Raw genomic sequence first — 6,607 nt, forward strand, 5'->3', positions numbered from 1 at the left:
CCAAATTGTTCATTTTAACCATAATCAAATTGAACCTATCATGAGCATCATGGATGGTTTCTGATGAAAGCATTTTGAAATTATCAAATTCATTCAAAACAGATGTTCTTTTGTTTCCGATGATTCTTTTATTTCCACAAAAACGATTTTTCAAATTCTCCCAAATTTGATTTGCGGTTAACAGTATAATGTCATCCATTTGACTTAGAATACTGTGAGGTATTCCAGAAACAAGTTCCTTTTTGGCTTGGAGTTCCAACTTTTTTGTAATTTCAACTTGAGTGGCTTGATTTGTAGCAAGAGTAGCCATATTTTCTGGAGTAACATATGTTCCTTCTACACACTTCCAGACATCTTCATTTATAGCATTAAGATGAAGATTCATACGGCCAACCCACGAATTATACTCTTCAGGAATAAGTATGGGTGCCCGTGAACCAGATCCTAAGCTATTTGCAATGGAGACAGAGTTCATGTTGGAGTAATTTGCCAAAGACATTTTTTTTTTGAAAGGATTTTGAACAAGTGATATTAAAATGAAATTTTTAAAGAAAAGCTTATGGAAGGTTTATAAACGCTATAACCAAAAGTTTTTCGACAAAAATTTCAAGGTAAATCACACAAGCTCTGATACCAATTGTTGGATATTATTCCTTTTATATATCAGCTCAGATACCGATTGTTGGAAATATAAAAATCTGATCACTGCGACAAAAGGCTCGGTTACCGGTCACTGTGTGATAGATATATAAGTTTAAGATATAAGATGTAAATATATATAAAGAATAATAATTGCGGAATAAGTATAAATATGAAAGGTATAAATGACTGAAAGCTATAATAATATAAATGACTATATTTAAATGACGTAAAGCTATAAATAATATAAATGACTGTATTTAAATGACATAAAGCTATAATAAAATATATATATATATATATATATATATATAAGTATATAAATATATATCAAGTAGGTTCGTCAATAAATTGACTGAACTGGATTCATGAAGCGACTGGTCGATATTTGTTCTTTGAATGGACTGGTCGATATTGGGACTCTTGGAGCGACTGGTCTATATTAGTTCAAAGATCAATCCGGCATTGGATAAGTAACAAAAGTTCATTTAAAGCTCGATTTTATGTAAAACAAGTGTTTACAAAAGGGTACAAAATACATGGGTTTATGTATTTGTATTTGAAGTATTTTTGGGTAAAAACATGCACACGGGTCGTATAAGATAAGGCACAAGTGACACGGGTCGTGTAGGAGGTTTTTAGAAGGTTTTAAAGGTCAAAATCCTGAACACGGGTCGTGTTGATTTAGGCAAAAACAACACGGGTCGTGTTCGCGCAGATCCTTGCATACACAGATTAAAAACCTTTAGTTTTCGGAAAATCTCTCTGGATAGCCATTTCTCTCTCGCGTCTCTCTGGGGTTTCCTGTGGTCAAAATCGTCCACGAAAATTCCTAGATGAAGCTAAGGTTCTAAAGAATTTGTGGTGAAAATCTCCCTAGTCTTATTTTGGCTGTGTTGTGCTCGGTTTTCTGTTTTCTAACATGCAGATTCTGAACTTGAAAACAGAAATCTCTCTGGATAGCCAATTCTCTCTCGCGTCTCTTTGGGGTTTCCCGTGGTCAAAATCGTCCACGAAAATTTCTAGATGTAGGTAAGGTCCTGAAGAATTGATGGTGAAAATCTCCCTAGTCTTTTTGTGCTTGTAACGAGCCCAGTTTTCTTCGTTTTTGACTTGAAGATTCTGATGTCGAAAAACAGCAAGGTGGTGATGGTTGTGGTGATTTGAAAGGGTTTTTGGAGGAGGTTTAAGGAGGGTATTTGGAGGGTGTTTGGAGATTATTTTGAGATTGGAAGGAGGTTAATATAAGGGAGGTGTTTGGTGGTAAATGGTGTGATAAACAAGGATAGTGAAGATGAAGAACCTTGAGTTTCAATGAAGAAGATGAAGATGGTTGATGGTGTTCTTCATTTAGCTTGTTGATGATCTTGGTGTTCTTCACTTCATTGTTGTTTGGTGATTGAGAGAATTTTATGTTCCAGGGAATTACAAAGAAAAATGAACACACACACATTACATACTCACTCACGTGTACATATATGCATATGAAACAAATATCTATTTCACTTGAGTGTAAGATGCAAGTTGATGTAGAGCTAGAGCAAAAAACGTGGGTCTTCTTTTGCTTCTCATTTCCTTGACTTTGACTATTCAACATAGATACATATATAATACATATATATATATATATATATATATATATAATACATACATATGTATATAATACATATATATATATATATATATATATATATATATATATATAATACATACATATGTATATAATACACACACACACACATATATATATATATATATATATATATATATATATATATACATATATATTGTTGAAATTGTTTAGTCACACATATGTGTTTTCGTCATTCGCGTGTTTTCGTATTTTCCGTTTTATCACGCATTCATGCAACCTGAAATAACTGATAATATTTGTTAGATTATATAAAAACAGTTCATCTTATTTCAGTGATGGTCACATACTAGGTTACATAAGAACATTTTTCAACAAATAACTTTGACAGAACACACATGTATGAAATTATATTATTAATGAAATGGATGATGTTGTTGCTTGTTTACTACTATTCATTGTGGTGATACTATACATGACGTCCTCCGCCCCAGAATGTTTCGCCATTCACGGTTTTGGGGTGTGACAGATTGGTATCAGAGCATTGTTTATAGTGAATTGAGTGTATCAACCCATAAAATATATACGAACTATAAACACAAGCGGGATTAAAATACTCTGATTAAGAGTTTATACTTTAAATAATAAAATATTTAACCAAGTATACATACCTGCATTCATGCTAAAATCAATGTCACTAAGACAATACAAAAGTATTACTATTGTTGGGCAACACAAGTAGACTTAGAGACATATGGTCAACCCTGGGAAGATGTAGCCTGATCAACTACATTATCCGAGGAGTGCCTAGCATGTGCCTAAGAATGGTTGTGAGGTTGCAACAAGTCTAAAAACTTACCAACACTACCACAATAAGAACAGTAGAACATAACATGAAACTTAAAATACTATAGGAGTATTCTGTGTTACTATGATTATTTACCTACACTACTAGAAAAACAACCTTTTACGACGCTCATTGCGCGTCGTAAAATACTCAGACGACGCGCAAATGCGGGTCAAGGAAGGCCCTGTCATAAAGACAGACGACGCGCTTTTGCGCGTCATCTATAGACGACGCGCATTTACGACGTGCATTTATGACGTGCATTTGCGACGCGCGGTTATGACACGCAATGCGTATCAAGGAAGGCCCTGTCATAAAGGAAGATGACACACATTTACTTGTCGTAACCTTACGACGCGCGTGTTTATGACACGCAATGCGTATCAAGGAAGCCCCTGTCAAGAAAGGCCATGTCATGAATGAAGATGACATACATTTTTGCGTATCATAATTTTAAATGTTAAAAAAAATATTATTTACAGATTTACTAATTTTCAAATTAAATTTCCATTTAATGTCTCATAACAGAAAATAAAATATCGTATACAAAAAATACAAACCATTGCATAAAATTTATTGTCATGCAAATAACAAACTTTATTTCATATTCATACATATGATTACATTATTCATTAAAAAAATATATACCTACATCTTCCCCTAAAATGTTATTACATGATGTTGGCCACTTCATTGACGGATCACCAAGAGGAAAACCAACAGTTTCCCTAAAATATTCTATGATGTGCCCATACTCATGTCCTGTAACTTTAAACATTTAATAAAGTAAAATACCTCCTAAAAATAAAATTGCACAAGAAACAACACATCATAATGAGAAATTACTAACATGAATGGAAGAAGTACACTATAAATTTGTTTTACTAAGAGTGGCATGGACGATCAGGTGCTACAAAGTTTGTCCAAGCTGTCAAACAAAGACTGCATGCAAACTAAAACATACATACACTATAATTTTAATTTCCATACAAATCATATTCATACATACGAGTTTGTTTTACCTTTTTTGCCTCATATCTTTATTTTTATATTCTTATTAGCCATGGAGTGTTGGTGTTTTCTTTTCTCTCGTTCAATCAACCCTTTGTTTTACTTTGAAAAATTAACAATTTCCCTACCAGTTGACTCTGCATCAAACAGAAAAAAGTAAGTCAATCAATAGTCAATGGTCAATACCAACTACAAGTTTTTATTGAAGTAACCTGACACCATAAATACTTTGGTTTAATGAACAGGAACATGTATGTATAAAAATCGCAATTGAAGTACTTTGGTCTAATACCTCCATTTCTACTAAGTGTCCAATCATTGTCTGTGAAGGTTGAAGACCTTCAAACAAAAAACTCCCAACAATGTCATTAATGTGCATCTTAAGAACAATGTCAGCCCTATCACAATATTACCCTTGTGAGACAGCAGGGTCTTCTTCTATGATGACAAATTGTGTCCCAATGGATATTCTTAAAGAAATGGTGCATCTTTACCTATTTGTTTATCATTAATAAGTCACACACATTATTTATCAATTAACTTCCTACCTCTTTGCCTTTTCTTTATATATATATATATATATATATATATAATGGAGAGAGAAAATGTTAACTGTACAGCTCCTATGGCATCAAGACGTTGAGCTAGATTTCAATCAGCAACCTGAAATTAAAATAAACATAAGCATAATTATAATTATGTATGAATATGTGATGATTGGATTGATTGATAAACAAGTAGAAACTTACTTATTAATCAGATCATATCATATCATACTATTATTAATTAATAGGAACATACAAAAGAATAAAAAAAATACAAAATACTTACCACCGTGAAATTAAGATCTTATTCTTAGGAAACTTATAGTTCCAATGAGAACTCATCCTCTTTTGGTTTCTCCAGTGAACGAAAGCGTATAACCTAGATACACGGAATATGTTATATACTTATTATACGTATGCATAAACATAAAAAGGGCAAAAGTGAAAAAATATAAATTTAAGTTTCACAGTATACCTGATGATTATGAACATATTCCAAAAAAAGATGGAACATCTTGATAGCGGTTTTTTAAAGTTCCGCCCTTTGAGAGGTTTTTGGAAGCAGATAATGTCCCCATCTTCAAGCTATAAAACCAAAAATGTATTGATTAAATTAAATCAAGAAACTGTCATAAATCTATGAAAAAAAGAAAAAACTTGAAAATTTACTTAATTTATGCAGAATCACTTAATGGGTTAAGCCAAAATCACCCACAAGCCTATATCCTGATTTTCTGGTAGCATCATCGACCACATTCGTCCCCACATCAATAACCACAACCCCACTTTTATCCAACTACCCTTTATATAATAATAAAACAATTCAACAAACCAAAGTGTAAACTAACCAAACTATAATCCAAATAAATAAAATCATTATAAGCAATGAATTAAGTATAAATGTAAACTGTATAAGTCTGGTTATGGTTACCATCATGGGTTGTCCAATAGCAGCAATAAAAATGTCTGCCTCATGAATCATACTTTCTAGATCCTCTGTATGCGGATGAACAACAGTAACTATTACATCTTCCTTCAATAGAAGTATTGAAACTGGTAACCCAACAATGTTACTTCTACCAACAACTGCACGTTTTCAGAAGTTCTATACATCCTTGTTTCAGAAAAAAAAATTCATTTATTTGTTTTGTTTATTATATTTATACCCTATCCTAAATGGTAAATAAAAATGGGATTGATTGGCTTGCCTTTGGGGTGCAAGGAAGAAAAAAGGGTTCTCTTCCTTTCATAGCAAGTTTACTAACGTTGAGAGGTGAAACCCATCCACATGACATCCTTGTCACTATTGATTTCTATTAACACTTTTTCTTCATTTATTTATTTTGGCAAAGGAAGCTGACCAATATGCCTGGATGCTTATCAATGATGGTGGCCTTATGATCTACGAGCAATGCCATATATACGACAACTTGAGATATCAAGGTTCCACTCGAACTGGCAAATCTGCCCCGAAAAATCCTTGATCAAACCATGATATGATGTCTACCCCAAGAAATGGTCCCTGAATCTCCCCTTGAGGATCACGATAGTAAAGACTTAACTGCTCAGGCATGATGCCACTTGTTAACTGTTCACTTATATTATCCTGCATATTTCTTGTCCAATATTGCTCAGAAGATGGATTAATGCTAGCATACAACAAGTTCACATTAAACTGACCTCTTATATTTCATCAGGCTTGGGTTCATGCTTGCATATCTAGCTGTCCCTGTCAAATTCTTGTTCTCTCTGCAATTTATAAGATATAAAATATAGATTGATTAGGGGTCACTTTTTTATGAATAAAAGATTGCTGATGAAAGTTTTAAAAAAAAAATTCACTCACCTATATGGAATGTGCCGATGAGTTGAAGAGTCTCTATATTTCTTGGCTAGCCTGAAATCAATAGCATAGACCTGTAACGTGTAGGTTTATATATGTTTTATGTATAAAGCTATAAAAAATAGAATGTA

At 32.9% G+C, this 6,607-nt stretch overlaps 1 pseudogene; it reads right to left on the minus strand.

Moving 5' to 3' along the window:
- Nucleotides 1–4,187: 4,187 nt before the first annotated feature.
- On the minus strand, nucleotides 4,188–6,245 carry LOC145058808 (bifunctional protein FolD 2-like; annotated as a pseudogene).
- Nucleotides 6,246–6,607: the final 362 nt, after the last annotated feature.

This window comes from Lactuca serriola, chromosome 1 (genome assembly GCF_051521515.1).
Source record: "Lactuca serriola cultivar US96UC23 chromosome 1, Lser_US96UC23_V15, whole genome shotgun sequence".
Taxonomy (NCBI): Eukaryota; Viridiplantae; Streptophyta; class Magnoliopsida; order Asterales; family Asteraceae; genus Lactuca; species Lactuca serriola.